Raw genomic sequence first — 22,762 nt, forward strand, 5'->3', positions numbered from 1 at the left:
CAGCTGGCGAAACTCCTGGTTTGTTCATGTGTAATCCAGTCATCAGACCACTCCGGGTGTTTGGAGTGTAGCAAATCCTTGTGTTCATCCATATACGGAGCCACCAAGGCGGAATTCTGTAGAACTGTGTAGTGTGCTTCAGTAAGAGAATGTCTGTCCATACATAGTATTTGTTCCCCTCCTAGCGTGCCTTTTCCATCCAGTCTGCCCTTATGCCGCGATTCAGGAACACCAATCGGCTTAAGGTCAGGAATAAAGTCAATACAAAACTCAATGACCTCCTCATTTTCATGGCCTTGGAGATGCTTCCTTCTGGCCTAGCACGGTTATGAACATATTTCTTTAAGACTCCCATGAACCTCTCAAAGGGGAACATATTGTGTAGAAATACAGGACCCAAAACGTTAATCTCTTCACATAGGTGAACTAGGACGTGCGTCATGATGTTGAAGAAGGATGGTGGGAACACCAACTCGAAACTGACAAGACATTGCACCAAATCATTCTCTAACCTTGGTATGATTTCTGGATCGACTACCTTCTGAGAGATTGCATTGAGGAATGCACATAGCTTCACAATGGCTAATCGAACGTTTTCTGGTAGAAGCCCCCTCAATGCAACCGGAAGCAGTTGCGTCATAATCACGTGGCAGTCATGAGACTTTAGGTTCTGGAACTTTTTCTTTGCCATGTTTATTATTCCCTTTATATTCGACAAGAAGCCAGACGGTACCTTAATACTGAGCAGGCATTCAAAGAAGATTTCCTTCTCTTCTTTGGTAAGAGCGTAGCTTGCATGACCCTGTTGTATGCCGTCTTTTCCGTGCATACGTTGCTGGTCCTCCCGTGCCTCAGGTGTATCTTTTGTCTTCCCATACACGCCCAAGAAGCCAAGCAGGGTCATACAAAGATTCTTCGTCACGTGCATCACGTCGATTGCGGAGCGAACCTCTAGGTCTTTCTAATAGGGCAGGTCCCAAAATATAGATTTCTTCTTCCACATGGGTGTGCGTCCGTCAGCGTCATTCGGAACAGGTTGTCCACCAGGACCCTTTCCAAAGACCACCTTCAAATCCTTGACCATATGATGTACATCAGCACCAGTACGCTGGCGAGGCTTCGTCCGGTGATCCGCCTCACCTTTGAAATGCTTGCCTTTCCTTCTTACGGGATGCCTGCTCGGAAGAAATCGACGATGTCCCAGGTACACATTCTTCTTACAGTTAGCCAAATATATATTGTCGGTATCGTCCAAATAGTGCGTGCATGCGCGGTATCCCTTGTTTGTCTGTCCTGAAAGGTTACTGAGAGCAGGCCAATCATTGATGGTCACGAACAGCAACGCCTTTGGGTCAAATTCTTCCCCCATGTGCTCATCTCACGCACGTACACCTGTTCCCTTCCACAGTTGTAAGAGTTCTTCAACTAATGGCCTTAGGTACACATCAATGTCGTTGCCGGGTTGCTTAGGGCCTTGGATGAGCACTGGCATCATAATGAACTTCCGCTTCATGCACAACCAAGGAGGAAGGTTATACAAACATAGAGTCACAGGCCAGGTGCTATGGTTGTTGCTCTGCTCCCCAAAAGGATTAATGCCATCTGTGCTTAGATCAAACCATACATTCCTTACGTCATCTGCAAACTCCTTCCCATACTTTCTTTCGATTTTTCTCCACTGCGACCCGTCAGCGGGTACTCTCAACTTTCCGTCTTTCTTATGGTCTTCTCTGTGCCATCGCATCGCCTTGGCATGCTCTTTGTTTTGGAACAAACGTTTCAACCGTGGTATTATAGGAGCATACCACATCACCTTGGCAGGAATCTTCTTCTTGGGGCGCTCGCCCTCGACATCACCAGGGTCATCGCGGCTGATCTTATAGCGCAATGCACCGCATACTGGGCAAGCGTTCAAATCCTCGTACTCACCGTGTTAGAGGATGCAATCATTAGGGCATGCATGTATCTTCGGCACCTCTAACCCTAGATGGCAGACATCCTTCTTTGCTTCGTACGTACTCTCGGGCAATTCGTTGTCCTTTGGAAGCATAGTCTTTATGATTACCAGCAACTTACCAAATCCCTTGTCAGATACACCATTCTCTGCCTTCCATTGTGGCAATTCCAGTGTGGTGCCCGGCTTTTTCTTGTCACCTACGCAATTCGGGTGCAACAATTTTTTGTGATCCTCTAACATGCGCTGCAACTTCTTCTTCTCCAAATCACTTGCGCGGTTTCTCTTTGCATCAGCAACGGCCAGACCTAGATCATAAACGGGCTCATCCGATGCCTCTTCTTCAGCTTCTTCCCGCATTGCCGGCTCAGCTTCTTCCCTCATTGTTGTATCATCGTATTCAGGGAACCCATGGCCAGGATAGCTGTCGTCGTCCTCTTCTTCTTCATTGTCTTCCATCATAACCCCTCTTTCTCCATGCTTGGTCCAAACATTATAGTGGGGCATGAAACCGGACTCAAACAGGTGGACGTGAATGGTTCTTGATGTAGAGTAATTGTGACCATTCTTACAGCCAGCACATGGACAAGGCATAAAACCATCCGCTCGCTTGTTTGCCTCAGCCGCAAGCAGAAAAGTATGCACGCCATTAATGAACTCGGGACAGCATCGGTCATCGTACATCCATTGCCGACTCATCTTCAATACACAGCACCCAAAACACCAAATTAATACAATACATAAAGTTCATACATAAAGATCATACAACACTTAAATGCAACAAACAAATAACTCTCTAGCTAAAGAATTTAAATGCAACAACAAATGCGATCAAGATCGCAACTAAGGTAACAATTGATCCAACAGCATAATGATACCAAGCCTCACTATGAATGGCATATTTTCTAATCTTACTAATCTTCAAGCGCATTTTCTCCATCTTAATCTTGTGATCATCTACAGCATCGGCAACATGCAACTCCAATTCCATCTTCTCCCCCTCAATTCTTTTCAATTTTTCCTTCAAATCCCCGTTTTCTCTTTCAACTAAATTTAACCTCTCGACAATAGGGTCGGTTGGAATTTCCGGTTCAACTACCTCATACATACAAATATCTATGTCAACTTGATGGGAATAATTTGTCATAAACACGAAATGCAATGAATAGTTTTAAAAGAGAATATACCACATCCGAATCATAACCCGGACGAGGGCCGACGGGGACGGATATCAAAACCATGGCACTATGTATAACAGACAACGTATGGGTAAGATAATTATACGAGTAACTATATATCCAAATCACACAAACATCAATTTTTTATATAAAACTTCATGAACAAGAGGCTCACCACAAGGTGGTGCCGGCGACGGGACGTTGCGAGCGATCGACGGTGGTTACAATGGAGATTTAGAAGGTACTAAGTAAACCACACCTACATATGCAAACTAAGTGTTATTTTTTTACCTCAAATTGCATATAAATCAAATACTAGCACATATATATAATTCCTCCCAAATTACTAAACTCAAAAATCAATCACTATATAAAGCATTGCACGAGCTAATCTAGCAATGAGAGATGAAAGGACAAAGTTGCTAACCTTTGTGATCATTTGAATGGATGGGGGCCTTCAAATCTTGACAAATTTTGGGCAAAATGTGTGATGAGCTTGAGAGGAAGAGGGAAAAGAACAGAGAGGAGAGGGGAAAGGGGAACAACAGAGCGAGCTTGGGTGGAAGAAGGGTCTATGTAGGATGACCTTTAGTACCGGTTCGTGATACGACCCAGTACTAAAGGTGCTGGAGGGGCCCCGGACTGACAACATCCTGCCACCACTCACTTTAGTACAGGTTCGTGGCACAAACCGGTGCTCAAGATTCGCCACGAACCGGTACTAATGAGAGCGGCCGGCTAGCCGTTGGAACCGGCACTAATGCACACATTAGTGCCGGCTCAAATTCAAACCGGCACTAATGTGCTTCATGTTTGACCCTTTTTCTACTAGTGAATATTGATAAACTATATAACATTACACGTGTGCCCAAATTCAAATGAATATGCATGTTTGATACACCATTTTGCGTTATGATATTATTGATGTCGTGATCTCCAGTTTAAATATTTGATTCCCCTTTAATCCAGATATTCGTCTCATATAGCTATCACTCATGCTTATATAGGACTATCTCTCTAGACCTATACACGTTCATCGTCTCTCAGGTATCTCTCGTGCTACCTGTATGTCGACAATGATCTTTTATCTTTGTAACAAACTGACGGTAGTCTCTCCCTCGACCTTCATCACTCTATCTCTCTCTAAGTATATCTCGCTCCCTACTGTGTGTCTCTAACTATGATTCTCCATGTGGAATCTCTTTCTCTCACACAAACACAAAACTTTGTCTCCCGGGGTCTCATTTCTCTCTACTATTCCCATGTGTGCCACTCGCACACCACTCATATAGAGATGTCTTTCGCTCCTTAGATATGAGAACCTACGACTCTTCCTCTTCAATATCTCTTTCTCGCACACAAACACAAACTCTGTCTCCCAGGGTCTCATATTTCTCCATTGTTCTCTTGTATGTCGCTCACACACACCCTCTCTCCCTAGAGATATCTAGCGTTCCCTCGTATGTCTCTCTAGCTATCACTCTCGTTGTGAAATATCTTTCTCTCTCGCAGACACAAAACTCCGTCTCTCTGGAATTCATTTCTCTCTGATATTTGTTTGTATGTGACTCACATGCACCCTCTCTCTATCCCTCTCACACCCACACACATAACCCAGCCTTCTGATCCACTCGACTCCTATCTCTAACGCACACTAGCTAGCATCTTTACCTTTCTATTTATCTGTTTCTCCATCAACCTTCTTTCTCGCCCTCACTCTTGATTCCTATCACGCACAATACATATGTTTCCCTCTACATGCAGTCAAGTGCCCTCTCACACACATATATAACTTCACCCTTTGAACCACCCGACGGTCATCTTCAACACCCAAACTAGCAGATGTCCCTCTGGCTAGCATCTCCATCTCTGTATCTATATGTAGTTTCTTCGTCAACATTTCTTTCTCACACGGAGTCTTGCTTCCTATCACCCACACTATATATGTCTCTCCATACATATGCATTTATATGTTGGTCTCTTTTGCACAATCATTGCGCCTCACTCCCTCTGATCGCCATAGATGCATGCTCCAGCCCACGCCACTATCTCTTAAAGACAAAAACACATGCTCAATTGTCGGGCCTTCTTCCCTGCATTCTCACATGCATGCATATTGTCATACCGATCCGTCTCTCCCATGTCGTTGATCTTATGACTTATGTCTTCTTTCTTTTATCTCGAACATGCGCGCGCACACACACACACATCCCACGTATACATGTATACCTCTCATACATGCACGTTCAAGGTCTCTATGTCTCCATACGTAGTTAATTACCCTCAATCCTAATGCCACATCAAATTGTTCTCCTCTTTTGTGCACATAACTTCCGCCTGGATGGGTAAAACACACACTCACACTTAACAATCTCCTTCTAGCTAACCCCCCCCCCCGGCATCTCACTCTTCCCCTATATCCCCGAAACCAATAAGACCATCCCTTTGTTTACTTCCCGCCTACATGCACCATTGATATATAGTAGTCTTCCTCGGTGTCTCTCAAACAAACACATTCTCTCGATGTCGACTCCTCTCACGCGCACACACCTTCTCTTCCCTCTCTACGCGCATTTTCTCTCTCGCACCCCATCGTTGGTGGCCTCTGCCATACACATCACCTCTCAATGATGAAGCCATGCACACTTAAATTACATCCGCCATAGAGGACCCCGCGACACACAAACACACACACACGCACCCCCTCACACACACACTAAGACTCCATCTCTCTCTCTCTCTCACACACACACACACACACTACTAGGGAAAACCTTATACACAGAATATTACCAGCAGCGCTCTTCAAAATACGACGCTACTGCTATTTAGCAGTAGCGCGTTTCGTGAAAACACGCTATTGAATAGAAAATAGCAGTAGCGCGTCATCTCTAAACCACGCTGCTGCTCCCATTGCCATGACCTCGCCGTCCAACTAGTTATAGTAGTAGCTCCTTATGCCTTACCCCGCTACTACTATTGTCCTTAGCTGTAGCGCTTTCTCATGCCCGTGCTACTACTAACCCTACCTTATCCCCACACGTACGGCCGACCCTGTCTCTCTCACTCACTCTCCCTCTCTCAGTCACTCCCGCCCGCGCCGATAACCGTTGTCGTTCGTCGCCGCCGCCGCTGCCGTCGTCCGTCTGCCACCGAGGTACTCCCTCCTTCCGTCCCTCCTCCTCCCACCGTGCCCTCCTCCTTCCTCCTCCCTCCGCCTGCGGCCGCCCCCTCCTCCCTCCTCCGTTGGCAGCCCTCCTCCGGCCGCCCCTCCCTCGTCCTCCTCTGACCGCCCCTCCCTCCTCCTCCTCCGGCCGGCCCCTCCTCCTCCTCCTCCGGCCGCCCCCTCCCCCTCCTCTCTACTCCCTCCCCCTCCTCTCTACTCCCTCCCTCCCTCCCTCCCTTGTCTCTGTTTTTGCAAATCATAGGTAACTAGTTTATTTAAGTGATTATTATAACTAGTTTATTTATATTAAGTGCTTAATAGAACTAGTTTATTTAGTAAGTGCTTAATAGAACTAGTTTATTTAGTAAGTAGTTAATAAAACTAGTTTATTTAGTAAGTAGTTAATAAAACTAGTTTATTTACTGTTAGGATTATATATAAGATATTTTCAAATGTTTTTTTTTCATATTTTGAACCATTGAAATGCAATGACCATCGACAAGTGGCCTATGTCTTGCCGGAGTGTTGATTAATTTCTGTTCCGGCAAATTTCAGGCGCTCGATATGTCCTTTTTTAGCAAAGGCCATGCTGGATTTTTTGGATTTTTCCGTCGAGTTATAATCTTTGAATTTTGAACACAGGAGATGTTTGATGACGATGGGATCCCGGAGTGTGTGCACTGCTACGATGACTGAGGTGTGTGCGAAAGGTTTCCTCACCTGCAAAACAATAGGTTTTTTACCGTGAAGCTGGAAGAGACCTTCGATGTTTGTACGGTACGCAATTACAAGCATTTCATCGTATTTAATATCATCACTTGTGCTTCGTTTGTTCAACATGTAATTTATGGATTTTTTCAATTCCATTAGTACATCCCGTGCCATGCTAGACCATATGTATTGGAGAAGCTTGGTTTTGGTTTAGATGACTTTGAGAATGTGGAGACGAGGAGGGCTCACTTAAGAACTAAACATGGTTATGAGTTTCTGGTTAAGTTCTACAATGCGGTCGATCACTCCCATTTTGGTTGCTCTAATTGCGAAGCTCTCTACAAGTCATATGGATTTGAGGAGGGAATGCGAATAAGATTTGATATTCATCCTGAAGATTATGATGATGATGATAACATCGACATCTGGGTGGATGTGGATATGCCTCCAGTTTTGCCTAGATGTGAGTTTGCCAAACTAATTTGTTAAGTTCAGTAATTTATGTTGCTAATTTAAAACTATTTGGTGTTCGTCCATACTAAACTTATTTATTTATAATTTTCAGCTTATTTCTTATGTTCAAGAAATACTCGAAAGGTAGTAGACAACACATACTACAGCTATGTCTCCAAGCTTAATTGTAAGGAGAAAGGTTATCTTGTCTCATTCATAGAAGATGTTGAGGCCTTCAAAAATAGTCACTCTATCAGCCCAAATTATACTAGATACGTGCCACTAGTCCATACATTGCTTGATGATAACTTCATTGCCAAAAACTTGGTAAGATTTTGTTAATGATGGTAACTTCATTGCATACATTATTCTTAAGGAAACCATTGCTAACTATATATGTTACTATTCCATTTTTGAACAGAGGCTCCCGAAGCAGGTTGTGCCTGATATGGTATTTACCGAAGGTGATATGCATATGGTTAGCTTATGACCAACTCCTTCAGAGGCTTACCATACTGCATACTCGATTTCTTCAAATGATGGAAGGCTCAAAATCAAATAATGGAGCAAAGTGATGAATGCGCACATGCAAATAATTGGAGACAAAATGAATGTGCGCAAGCCACAAGTTGGAGATAGGTTTATGTCCATTCTCCATTATGGTGTAGGACTGGTTTATCTGTTTTATGGTATTTTAGCTAGGAGAGAGGAGTAGGTCCTAAGTATTAAGAAGAATTAGTTAGTGTTGATTATATATGACTACAATGTCTTAGACTTGATGGTGATACTGAGTAGGAGTAGTGATTATGATTACTATGATGATGATGAGGAGGAGTTGTTATTAAAACTAGTGACGAAGTTGTTATATGACATTGGATGAAAATTATGATTATGAGGAGTTATGTGACAATGATGTATTATTATGGTAAGTTGTTAATGATATTATGATGATGATGATAAGTTATTATGTCATTGGGTGTAAGAACCGCCGATTAGTTTCAAATGGATGGATCCAAAGTGACCATTGGTTACTTTGGATCCATGCACTTGAAACTAATCCAAGGTTCTTTCACCTAGTGATTTAATAACTCATTATGATGTAAAAACAATCTCTAAACTGCTATTGTATGAAAAATTGTATACAGGTATATGAATACGACCTAAAATTCAAGAGAAATGGAATAGGGAATAATAGTAGTAGCGATTGTTTTCGAAAGCGCTACTAGTAATTAGCAGTAGCGCTTGATATAGCGCTTGACTAAGTAGATATAGTAGTAGCGAGTGCCTGTAGGCGCTACTACTAAGCATTAGCTGTAGCGCCTTATCAGTAGCGCGCCTACCCGCGCTACTGATAGGCCAAAAATCGGCGCTACTGCTAGTCTTTTCCCTAGTAGTGACACACACAAACACAAACACACACACATGCATGCACGCATGCACGCACCCCCCCCACACACACACTAAGACTCCATCCCTCTCCCTCTCTCTCTCACACACACACAAACTAAGACTCCATCACACACAAACACACACACACTCACACACACTAGGACTCCATCTCACACACACATGCTCTAGACGGAGCATTTGTTCCTACCACCCATCATCCAACCATACCCGTATGATAAAAAATCACCTTTATTTACTTGCATAACATGGACAAATTCCACTTTACTTTAGTAGTCAGCAAACTTATCATCTGTACCCTTATAAAAAACGAGTCGGCGGTGATGGTGTGCCTGCCATCTTGTAATACAGACCGTATGATCTATATCTGAGGATAGAAAGCAAACTATGATAATTTTACAAAAGATACCTGCACCTCTCTCCACATCATTATCTCCCGCAACCTTATTGCTCAGCAATTAAAAAAGGAATAAGTCTCTGTAACAATCTAGATTGCATGGTGGCCACTGCCGCCTGCCGCCTGCCGGCGCCGTCCATCCCCGTGCCTCCGCCCATTCCGACCACCAGTCACCACCACGCTCCACTCCTCCTCGCTTTGTCTCTCATCTTTCATTTTTTCGATGACATTCACGAGATACCAGTTTTCTGATAAAATTCTCGAGATATCATTAGTTTTTACACATGGGATTACTCCTGCATGGGTCAATCACAACAGGTGTTTTGTAAAAAAATGCATATTGATGTTCCCTGCAATGCACGAGAATCTTGCTTGTAATTATATAACGCAAATCACGAGCAGGAAGTGACATTTTTTTGACACAACCACTTTAACATGGCCACGTAAATCACTAGCTAAAGTAAATACCATTATACTTATATCTCGATGCAAAAGGTTGAGTACATGTCCGAAGAGTAGAGTCGCACACACGCACTCTGTCTCTCAGAATCTCTCTCACACACACACCAGTTACGTGATGCCCACTTAAGCAGACACGTATGTTACAATTTGTGCACCCGCGGGTACACGTGATGCTGCGCATTTATTTAAGCCGCAAGGCGAACCCAAACAGTAGCTGCATTCATTCCCCTCCCGCCGCCTCTTCTCTGGTCACCGTCGCCCGGTAGCCATGGGCTGGCCGAAGGTAACAACATACGCCATACTCCCACCGGAGCGGCGCTTTAATATGGAAATTTTAGTGGTCATGCATGCATCTTTTTGTGCTAGCACTCCTATATAAGGGTTGACCGGTCGCTTCCCGCGGACGTGCGTGGGCGGTGGAAGAGGAAGGAGAAGGGAAGCGAGCTGTGGAGTAACGTTTTTACCACAATTTCTTAGGAAACTGAGTGCAATAATTGAGTAGTTTTGCAAACTACCAGTACTACACCTTAAATGGTTCAAAACCTATACTCCCTTGCCAGCGCGCGCTTCCCACGTGAAACGGTCAGCGTCGCCCTGGAGCATCAATGCCGCATTAATGCCCGGCCAGAGCGGAGGCGACCTCTCACTAGCGCCGGCTTTGAAGTGGCGCGACGACCGAGAGAGCCGCTTCCCGGTGCACGCGACTGCTCCGTGTCAAGACTGGCCATAGGCCCTGTTTGGATCCATGGGTTAGAGTTAGTTTGAGCTAGTTGGGGCTCAAATAGCCCTAAAGTATCCAAGCATGAGGGTTTAAATTGGAGCAAGTTGCACCGAACCCACCAAAAAAATATATCCCACCCAAGAGGTGCTAACTGCAGATAGTTCTCATTGGGACCACTGAAAAATCTCTTTTCTCTCTCCATGAAGTGCATTTATTGGCAATCTAACCCTGCCACCCAAACACCTCTTTGGCTACAGTTAGTTCATGGTTAGTCTAACCTCTAGCTAAGTTAGAGTATCAAACAGGAGCAGTATAGAACATGCAAGTTGCTCAAAGCATACAGGCAAATTCGTACGTGAAAGGATTTTTTATTTTTGAAAATGGAACGTGAAAGGAATTTTTTTAGAATGCGGTTGGCATGTCGCTAACATGTGATAGTTAACCGACCTCAATAGACGGCAGAAAAGCCAGCCCGCCGCATTTTGATAGAGACGAGGAGGGAGAAGCGATACGGGTTGCAGGATTACTAGAGATAGGTGTCACACGGAAGCCAAGAAATATGGTGATAGCATGGGTTAGCCATGTACTAGTATGATGTAACTACACTGGGCTGCCGTGTTTCGTACTCTTCCAGTCCACTGTGGAGATGATTGGTTAATTTTATATCGCTGAATAATATTAAATATTATGAGTGCAGACGCTCCACCACGAGGTTCCTCGCTCCTTCTCGGTCGTCCAGAATCTATGTTCTTCCACTCTATTTTTTTACGTGAGCTTTGTTCATCCTTTTGCCAACACGCAAGACATCTAGCATCAACGTGCACATGTTATGCAAGGATCGTTCCATCTATATGAAGAACACGAGGGACTGGAACTATGAGACGGACATGTACCCAGGAGTGGACGTACGAACCTGAGTAATGTAGCGTAGTAAGTGAAGTATAAAGGCACAAATGGTATGAACATGCGTGGCATATAGGGTGTGTTTGGTTGCGTTCTCGTCTCAGCATAGTTGTTCCCTCTTCATGCATGCTCAACTCAACACCCCTGTTCATGCATGCTCTCTTCATGCATGGTTCTAGTGTATTTGTGCTAAACAAGTGTGGACTCATGCACCCTCCATACACTCTACCAAACACCCAAAAGTAGGTCGAGAAGGGAACTCTTGGGCGGCATTTGTCTCTTACTACGTACTACCACTAAACGTTGTACGTGCAATGCACGGTGATGTTATGGAGTACGTGCCTAAGTACTCTACTACTACTATATTAGTTGGAGGCACATATTAACTTTTATATTTGTTTACTGTATGCCCCGAGACCTTCCAACTAGACATGTCTTTCTCTCCAGGTCGCACTTTGTATCGTTCATACCACTAAGTACTACTATGTGTGGTCTCCGACCCAGAAGTGGAAGAAGTGGAGAGGCTCTACCATGCTGTTTTTTTACGCTGGGCTGTACCACGCTATTCATGTCCCACTCCTTTCGGTAACGTGTGGGACATCCAGGACGTGCCATGTTTGGCACCCTTCGTCGTAAGAGTTGAAACACTAGCATTCATCAGAAATAAAAAATAATTATAAATCGGCAGTGATACTATTTTTTGCAAACCAATCAGCAGTGATACTATACCACACGGTTTCCTTGCTCCTCGATATCGGAAAGAATACTTCCGTTCGCCAACATGTGGGACATCGACCATCCTGGTCCACTTGCCATGCACGTAGAACTCCAAGGGAGAGTCACCCAGGTCATCGCGCCGCAGTACCAATGACTAATGAGCCGTCAAATCACAGGCCCACTTCCCACTTTGAAGTTGCTCAGACGAAGGAACCATCATGACTTCGTTGAATTCCGCTTCTTGAAGAAAACTATTATACCAGCAGTACTGCTAGCTACAGTAGTTACTCCAACAGAGGCCTCCTTTCGTTCATAGGATAGGAATATGAAAATCATAGGAAGTGAGATGACATGCATCTCAATTCCTATAGAGAAAGAGATCCCATTTGATGCTTAGGATAGGAATTTTTCCATTTAGACTAGGCCAATTTACTGGTAATTTCCTCTAAAAACTATAGTAGTAACTCGTAGTATTGGTACATGCTCGTACTCAGACACAGACAGACACACTAACTACTAGTAATACTACTTCTCACATGCTGGCTAGACATCGTAGTTCTCCTTCCCGGCTTTGTCTGTGACACCCCATCGTGCTTGGATCTCCGCTAACCTCTCCGCAGTAGCGTGTGCGTCCTTTTCTTTCTTGCGGCGGTGGGCCTCTCTTTTCTTGAGTGCTTTCTGACTTTTCCGCTCCCTTTATGCAGCTTTGGCAGCCTCTTGCTCTACCACCCATTCGGCCTTGGCATCTTCAAATTCCTCCCACATAGTTTTGAGGTCGCGAGCGGCGATGAACTCGGCATGGCGGGATGCCATCGCTTCCCTACCATTTTGTGTGCGGTCATGGGCGGCGAGGAACTCGGCACAGCGGGATGCCATCGCTGCCTTACCGGTTAGTGTGCGGCGCAGTGGCATGAACGACGCTTGGTGAGAGCTCTGGGGTGGAGTGGCCGGACAATCATATAGTGCATTGGTTTCTCAAGAGCTCAAGGACAGAAGACAAAGAAAATTTGGATTCCCCTTCAATCCTGGTCATTTATTACCGAGTAAAATGCATTGGCGGTCATCGAACTTGTCTTGATAGCTCACTTTGATCATTGTATACGAGATATGGTGATTATACGGTCACTGGCTCAGCGTATAGCTCTGTATTTGTCTAGTTGACCAGTCAAACACTCCGCATGCGCCTCATCAGCTCGTGTTCTTTATCTATCTACACGGGCCTACCTGTCAATGGAGAAAGAAATACTGTAAAAACCAAAATTATGCGTATGTGGGGAATCAAACCACGGACTCATCGCTGAACGCACCCTCGTCAGCCAAATGAAAATGAAATACTTCACGTCAGACACTCACGCTCACGCTGTCAAAGCATGCTAATGCATGCACATCGCCCTCTAAATCAAAGTCCTGCTCATGGCGCAACGCAAACGGCGAGTCCCGGTGGTGCCTGACATTACTGTTTAGATTTTTGATGGAGGCCTACGCGAACGCCGAGCATGTATTCACCTGGCTCAACACCAACGGTCATACTCAGACTGCCTTGCTCATGTATATCGTCCATCACAATGACAATCTATAAAACAGCCTAAGCTAGAGAGGGTACTATGGTAGTATGGTATGGAGTATGTAATATCGTGAGCGCCCGATCTTAGTGCCACTGCACACCGAAACCCCTTGCATCGCTAGCGCACGCTTCCCGCCTGGAACGGTCACCGTCTCTCCAGAATGTCAATGCCGCATTCACCAGACTTAACTGCAGGTGCAATTGGTGTGTCACTGACATTTGGGCCAGATGCCCGTTGGGCCCACATGTCAGTAACCCAAACGCATCTGCAGTTAAATCACTGAAGCAGCGTCCGCATTCACGGCGGACGAACCTACTCCGGCGCCAGTTGTCCATCCGTCTGCCGCGGCTCATTGCCATTCGCCCGCTATATTAACTTGAGCCCCAGCTCCCAGCCATAGCCAAAGACCCACACTTATTCTCCTCCGGTCCCTTCCTTTTGTCGGCACCACTTCAACCATGGCCTCCTGGCGCTCCGAAGCTAGCTCTCTTGGACGTACAGTCGCAGGAGCAGACGAGGGACATCGGCGGCTCCGCTCCGGGCGCGCTCCAAAGCTCTCTTCGACGTACTGTCGCAGGAGCAAACGAAGGAGATCGCCACCCCCCCTGGCTGCCCTCCGCCGCCACGACCACAAAGCTGGCGTGCGTGCGCGGGCGCAGCCGGCAGTGGAGAAGAGTAGTACACGGTAGGTCCCCGCCGCTCTGGTCCCGGGAAGGCCACCGCTACTCCACTTAGTCGACGCCAAGCTTGGTGGGGTAAACATCGGCGGCCGATTAGCCGCTTGACGGCGACGTGGAGGCGAAAATCTTCATAACCTTGTGCTCCATAGGAGGAGGTTATCGAGGCAGATGAGGAGGAGGCAGAGGCAATGGCCGGCTTTCTCGGGTTCATGGCCGGACATGGTGGTCGGGCGCCGGCGATCGTTTAGATTAGGTTTACAGTAGGTTTTAGTACGGTTTGTGCGAAATATGTAATGATTTCGTCCAGTTTGTAGGAATAGTTTTCGAAATGTAATGAATTTCATCCTGTAAATTTGAAATTTGCTTTGTTTGCACGAATTTCGTCTGGTTAGTTCATATAATTGTCGAAAGGTATGCGGGCAGCATCGGATGGCATCCATCAGTGTCCTCGGACAGATGTCGGTGTAAATTTGTGGGCCAGCGCTGGAGATGCCCTAACTATCATGCTATAATCGCTAACAATCCTCCATTATTTGGCAGGGAACAGTTTTCCCTCGATCAAAATCAGATCCGCGGTGTTTCGCACTCCTCCCGTGTAAGAGTGTAAATTCTTGCTTACATAAAAATGGAGCAAGTGGACGGCACTGTAGCACGTCATATCACTCGAACTAGCCCGCCTAACAAGCGGGAAAGCACTGCCCTCGTCATTTTATTCTGGATTTCTATCGATCGATTGCACCGAAATGTTACTCTTCGCAAGTTCTAAAGGAAAAGGCGGCACACTTACGACTCGTACGCATCGCAACCCCGACAGTTCGGCTCGCACGCCGCTCACCAGAGGGGACACGCATTGTCTTGAAATTTCACTGACATGTGGGACCGTAATTAAATAAACCATCGATAGCCAAAATCTAATCGCTCGGCCAGCGTCGGCTGAGAAGAGAGAAACAGGGGAGGGAGAAGAGATCGCCCGCCCACCGCGCACGGACTCCAAGAAATATATGGTGATAATGTGAGGTGGGCCATGTGAGGGAGTCCTAGATTAGGGGGTCTCCGGACAGCCGGACTATATCCTTTGGCCGGACTGTTGGACTATGAAGATACAAGATTGAAGACTTCGTCTCGTGTTCGGATGGGACTCTACTTGGCGTGGAAGGCAAGCTAGGCAATACGGATATGGATATCTCCTCCTTTGTAACCGACCTTGTGTAACCCTAGCCCCCTCCGGTGTCTATATAAACTGGAGGGTTTTAGTCCGTAGGACAACATACAATCATACCATAGGCTAGCGTCTATGGTTTAGCCTCTCCGATCTCGTGGTAGATCAACTCTTGTAATACCCATATCATCAAGAATAAATCAAGCAGGACGTAGAGTTTTACCTCCATCAAGAGGGCCCGAACCTGGGTAAAACATCGTGTCCCCTGCCTCCTGTTACCATCCGCCTTAGACGCATAGTTCGGGACCCCCTACCCGAGATACGCCGGTTTTGACAGCGACATTGGTGCTTTCATTAAGAGTACCTCTGTGTCATCGCCGTTAGGCTTGATGGCTCCTTCTATCATCGATAGCGATGTAGTCCAGGGTGAGACTTTTCTCCCCGGACAGATCATTGTGTTCAGCGGCTTTGCACTGCGGGCCAACTCGCTTGGCCATCTGGAGCAGATCGAAAGCTACGCCCCTGGCCATCAGGTCAGGTTTGGAAGCTTAAATTACACGGCCGATATCCGCGGAGACTTGATCTTCGACAGATTCGAGCCCCTGCCTTGTGCGCCACGCGGTCACGATGAGTATGATTTAGCTCTACCATCAGACCGTATTCAGGAGCTCGCACCGGCAGCCGCTCCGAGCCTCAATTCGGAGCCAGTCGCGCCATCCATGGACAGGTGGATAGACCCTGTCACGGAAGCCATATCCTCAGCGGCGATCTAGCCGAATATCGACCTTACCCTTCACGAGAGCCGTGTTGCCAAACTGCCGGATCCTTCCCCAGCCACGGACTATGAACCGCGTGCACCCGTGCCTATGAAATCTGACTGGGCACCAATCATGGAGTTCACCTCCGTGGATATCTTTCAGCACTCGCCCTTCGGCTACACACTGAATTCATTAAAGTCTCTCTCCTTGTCAGGAGAGTCCTGGCCGAACTATGTCCGGCATGATTGGGATGCGGATGACGAAGAAATTCGTCGCCCACCCACCACCCACTTAGTAGCCACTGCCGACGACTTAACCGACATGCTCGACTTTGACTCCGAAGACATCGACCGTATGGACGATGATGCGGGAGACGAAGAGGAACCACTGCCCACAGGGCACTGGACAGCCACCTCATCATACGATATATACATGGTGGACACACCCAAAGAAGGCAATGGCGACGAGACAGCGGAGGATGACCCCTCCAAGAAGCAACCCAAGCGCTGACGTCAGCGGCGCCGCTCTAAGTCCCGCCAAAGCAAAAGTAGTGATACTGGCACAGGAGATAATAACACTCCGGATAGTGCTGAAGATGGCAACAATCCCCTCCAGCACGATCTAGGATAGGAGGATGGAGAGGCCAACCCTCCAGAGAGAGTGGCAGATGGAGAGGCGGAGGATGATAATTACATGCCCCCCTCCGAAGACGAGGCAAGCCTCGACGATGAAGAATTCGTCGTGCTAGAGGATCCCGTCGAACAAGAGCGCTTCCAGCGCCGGCTTATAGCCACGGCAAATAGCCTTAAGAAAAAGCAGCAGCAGCTTCAAGCTGATCAAGATCTGCTAGCTGACAGATGGACTGAAGTCCTCGCGGCCGAGGAATATAAACTCGAACGCCCGTCCAAGAGTTACCCAAAATGCAGGTTGCTACCACGACTGGAGGAAGAAGTGTATGACGCGGCTGATCGGCCACCTCGTGGCCGCGATAGAGAGGCATTCCAGCCAAAAGCTCAGCCTGCACCCCGACATCATTCAAATAAAAAGGCATGGGGAAATACGCCAGACCTGGGAGACGTATTGGAGGACAAAGCAAAACATGCAAGATCGATCTATGGATCACGAGGGCGCGCCACTATGCGAGACGGTAAACATCACGCCGGATACAGTAAAAGTAAATCCGGCCGGGCCGAACACAGCGGGCAAGACTCATTGGAGCTGCGTCGCGATATAGCCCAGTACGGAGGTGCCGCACACCCCTTATGCTTCACAGATGAAGTAATGGATCATCAAATCACAGAGGGTTTCAAACCTGTAAACATAGAATCATACGACGGCACAACAGATCCTGTAGTATGGATCGAGGATTTCCTCCTGCACATCCACATGGCCCGCGGTGATGACCTACACGCAATCAAATACCTCCCACTCAAACTTAAAGGACCAGCTCGGCATTGGCTCAACAGCTTGCCAACAGAGTCCATTGGTTGTTGGGAAGATCTGGAAGCCGCATTCCTCGACAACTTTCAGGGCACTTATGTGCGACCACCAGACGCCGATGACCTGAGCCATATAATTCAGCAGCCAGAGGAATCAGCCAAGCAATTCTGGACACGGTTCCTAACAAAGAAAAATCAAATCGTCGACTATCCGGATGCAGAGGCCCTAGAAGCTTTTAAACACAACATCCGCGATGAGTGGCTAGCCCGACACCTTGGTCAGGAAAAGCTGAAATCTATGGCAGCCCTCACGCACTCATGCCCGCTTTTGTGCGGGAGAAGACAGCTGGCTATCTCGCAGTAATAACATATCAAAGAATCGTGGTACTTCGGATACCAAGTACGGCAATGGCAGGTCACGTCGCAACAAACATAAGCGCCGCATTAACAGCGAGAATACCGAGGATACGGCAGTCAATGCCGGATTCAAAGGCTCTAAACCCGGTCAGTGGAAAAAGCCATTTAAAAGAAGCACTCTGGGCCCATCCAGTTTGGACCGCATACTCGATCGCTCGTGTCAAAATACACGGCACCCCCGACAAGCCAGCCAACCACACCAATAGGGATTGTTGGGTATTCAAGCAGGCCGGCAAGTTAAATTCTGAAAACAAAGATAAGGGGCCACATAGCGATGACGAGGATGAGCCCTGGCAGCCGAACACCGGAGGACAGAAGAGGTTCCCCCCACAAGTGCGAATGGTGAACATGATATACGCAACCCACATCCCCAAGAGGGAGCGGAAGCGTGCGCTCAGGGACGTATATGCGTTGGAGCTAGTCGCCCTAAAGTTCAACCCATGGTCCTCCTGTCCGATCAACTTTGATTGCAGGGACCACCCAACTAGTATCCGTCATGGTGGATTCGCCGCGCTGGTCCTAGACCCAATCATTGACGGATTTCACCTCACTCGAGTCCCTATGGATGGCGGCAGCAACCTGAACCTGCTTTACCAGGACACAGTGCGCAAAATGGGTATAGACCCCTCAAGGATCAAACCCACAAAAACGACCTTTAAAGGCGTCATACCAGGTGTAGAGGCCCATTACACAGGCTCTGTCACACTGGAAGTGGTCTTCGGATCCCCGGATAACTTTCGAAGCGAAGAGTTAATCTTCGATATAGTCCCATTCCACAGTGGTTATCATGCACTGCTCGGGCGAACCGCATTTGCGAGATTCAATGCGGTACCACATTATGCATACCTCAAGCTCAAGATGCCAGGACCTCAGGGGGGTCATTATAGTTAACGGAAACACAGAGCGCTCTCTCCGAACGAAGGAGCACACTGCGGCCCTTGCAGCGGAAGCGCAAAGCAGTCTCTTAAGGCAATCCACTAATTCGGTGTTTAAGGACCCAAACACCTTCAAGCGCGCCTGGAGTAATCAGCAACAGGACCGCCTGGCACGTCCCGAGCTCGCATAGCAATGCGGCCCACACCCCAGCCCAAGCCAAATGGCAAAATTCGTGCCACGCGTACATAATTACACAATAAAATACCATGTGCATAGGCAGGGAGGGGGCATGACTACGGCACGCCCCAAGACATGGCTTAAACTGCACTAGGGGCTTCCCGTTTTCTTTATTTTTCTTTTCTTTTCAGGACTTTAATCTCTGGAAACCCGGTCCGGCAGCATGATTGCCGAATATATGATGCAACAACCAAGAAGGCAGAAAGCTACGTCACACCACGGAACTCCTAGGTGGATTACGATAACGAGTGTAATACTTGCCTTAATACTATTCTTCAGCTCGCCCTTGGAGGGGACATAGTCCTACTCTTTTCTTATTGCACCGCATGTATCATTCTGTTTTAGCGCACCTTTTTGAATAAACAATGCATAGCATTAAGACTATTATTGCATTCTTCTTATATATATATATATGTTCATTCATGACATCCAGCACCCGTACACTCTGGTACGACCAATACGCTAGGGGCTTAAGCATACCCCACAATACGGCGTGAGAAGTCCGGACACTTTCAACAGTGCGGCACCCCGAACTTATAGCATTATATGCATCAGCTCCGAATCATGTCTTGGGTCAATAGTTGTGTTTGCCTGGCTCCCATGTTTTGGTACCTTACGTTCTGCTATATCGGCTAAGGTAGCACTGCGAGAACTACTGCGATTGTGCCCCAGTTCTGCTGGGCTAAGCACCTCAGTAGAGAAAGCTAAAATTGACTGTCGTGATAAGGCGAGAGACTGGTCGCTGTTCGAGAGGTTTTCAAGTCCTTAAAGACTTATGCCGCTTAGAGCGAGGAGTCAGCCCTGTCCGGCTTAAGGCGTGTATTGCGCCTCGAGTTCGGCCTTCCAAACACTCGGCGCTTCGCCGAAATTTAAAATTATAGAATTCTATGGCTAAGTGAGAGTGATAACGCATTATAGTCCGATTGCCTTGTTCGTTGTGCTGAGCACCTCCCTCAAAGGACCCAAAAATGGGAACAAGAGTGCTCAGGTTTATCCCGAACACCCCAGCACTCGCGGCATGGGGGCAGAAGCCGACGACTAGCCATCTCTCAGATTTGATAACAGCCGAACAGAAGGTAATATTTTAAATTCAAACAAGCGTTGCATAGCGCATATGAACAAGTTTTCATGAACACAGGATTACACGAGCGGGTTTACTCAAATATTGTATCTTTGGTACACTCGTCCGCTACGAGACGAGCACCCTTCAGGACACCCTCATAGTGCATCTCGGGGTGGCGATGCTCCTTGCCCTCCGGCGGCCCTTCCTTGATCAGCTTCATGGCGTCTAGCTTGGCCAATTGCACCTTCACACGGGCGAAAGCCCGGCGTGCACCTTTGATGCAGACGGACCGCTTGATGACTTCCAGCCATGGGAAGGCATCCACAAGCGCCTCACCAGGCCGAAGTAGCTATTCGGAAGGGCGTCGCCAGGCCACAGCCGGACTATAAATCCCTTCATGGCCTGTTCGTCCACCTTGTGCAGCTCAACCAGTTGCTTCAGCTGGTCGCTCAGAGGCATCGGGTGTTCGGTCCCAGTATACTGAGACCAGAACAGCTTCTCCATTGAGCTTCCCTCCTCGGCCTGGTAAAACTGTGCGGCATCCGACAAACTGCGAGGCAAATCTGCGAATGCTCCTGGAGAGCTCCGGATTCGGGTAAGTAACAGGTAATTTACTTTCACATGCTTGCTTTGCATATAGAATGCCTTACCGGCCGCTATCTTCTTCATCGCATCAATCTCCTGGAGGGCCTTCTGGGCTTCGGCCTTGGCACTCTTTGCGCTCTCGAGGGCCGCGGCAAGCTCAGACTCTCGCGTCTTCAAGTCAAGCTCCAACTCCTCGTGCTTTGTCACGAGAGCGTGGAGCTCTTGCTGCACCTCGCCCACCCGTGCCTGATGCCTTTCCCGCTAGGTGCGCTCCTTGGCCGCTTTGTTTTCGGCCTTGGATAGTGCTTGCTTCAAGGTCGCCACCTCGGTCGTGGCCCCTAGAAAATTTACGATGATCCTGTCATTTTGCAATCGCATTCTTTTTATATATATCCATAGACTAGGTACTACTTACCTTTGTTCTCCTCGAGCTGCCTCTTGACAAGGCCGAGCTCGTCCTTGGACCCTTTAAGGTCCTGCTTCAATGCGGCGACCTCCACAGTCAGTGCGGCAGATGCCAGTAGAGAAGCCTACATACGCATATTGACATACTTATATTAGACTCCTGCGATATTGTTTGATCCTCTGTTCGGCTTTTCTTTGTGAACACCGAACAGAGCATCAGGGGCTACTGTCTATGCGGTAATATTTTCCCCCATATTTCAAAAACTTACCTCAAAGCCTGTTAGAAGGCTGGCACAGGAATCAGTCAGTCCGCTCTGGGCGGACTGAACCTTCTGGACCACCGCACTCATAATAGTGCAGTGCTCCTCGTCGATGGAAGCGCTGCGAAGCGCTCCCAACAGATTGTCCGGTGCCTCTGGATGGACTGAGGTCACCGGCACAGGCGTCTTGCCCCTCTTGGAAGGAGGCCGCCTGCCCGAGTCCGGAACCACTAGAGGTTCCGGCACGGTGTTCGGCTGAGGGCCGAACTCGGAGCCCTCGGGGGCCTTGTTCCCTCTGCTCCCGGAGTCCAGAAGGTCGCCTCGAGGCGCCTCTGGGACTGTCTCCCCTCGACCTGGTGCCTCTTGAGACAATACCTTGGCGTTGTCCGTAGGGCAAGGGGAGGTGGCGGTCGGAAGTGGATCGCTATCCATATCCGACGAGCCCAGGGAGTCGTCCGACGATACGTCGATACGGGCTCATGGCGGTCTACATAGTCATAATTCGGCGTTAGGAGAGGCAGTGCGACAAAGGTATGCTATGAGTTACTCTAGCATCCAAATACTTACGACTTCGCCAGGGGCTTGGCCTTGAGCAGCCACTCGTCTTCGCCTTCGGCGGCGGTGGTGGAGAAGTCCGGAAGGAGAGTCCTTTCCTTCTTGGACCCTTCGCCCCCCCCCGGTTGGGGCGGCCCTCCTTTTCTTGTCTCCCCCGACTGGAGGGGGAGCATCTTCATCTTCCCCCTCATATTCGGGGGCGGAGTGCGTTGCGGAGTTATCAGACGATAAGTCCGATAGCGCCTGGCGTCGGGAACTCTTTCGGGTTCCCTTGGCCTTCTTGGTCTTCTCCGGCACCTTGTATGGAGTCGGAGTCAGCATCTCCGCCAAGAGAGCGTCCGCAGTGTCTTCGGGCAGAGGGGCCGGACAGTTAATCTGCCCCGACGTCTCCACCCAGTCTTGTCAAAGGCATGGAGCTCAGACCCCGCACATGGTTAAGCTAGGGGAAATAAATATCCTACCGGATGTATAGAACTCACCGAATGCGCTTGGCGCTTCGCGCTTAGCCCGCGGTCCTCGGTGAGGGAGGGAGGGACCTCGGCGCCCTTGAACAGCACCTTCCAGACGTCCTTGTGCGTCGTGTCGAAGAGCTCGCTCAGAGTCTGGTGCTGGGCCGGTTCGAACTCCCACAAGTTGAAGTCCCGTTGTTGACACGGGAGGATCCGGCGGATGAGCATAACCTGGACTATGTTGA

Source organism: Triticum urartu, chromosome 4 (assembly GCF_003073215.2).
Source record: "Triticum urartu cultivar G1812 chromosome 4, Tu2.1, whole genome shotgun sequence".
Taxonomy (NCBI): domain Eukaryota; kingdom Viridiplantae; phylum Streptophyta; class Magnoliopsida; order Poales; family Poaceae; genus Triticum; species Triticum urartu.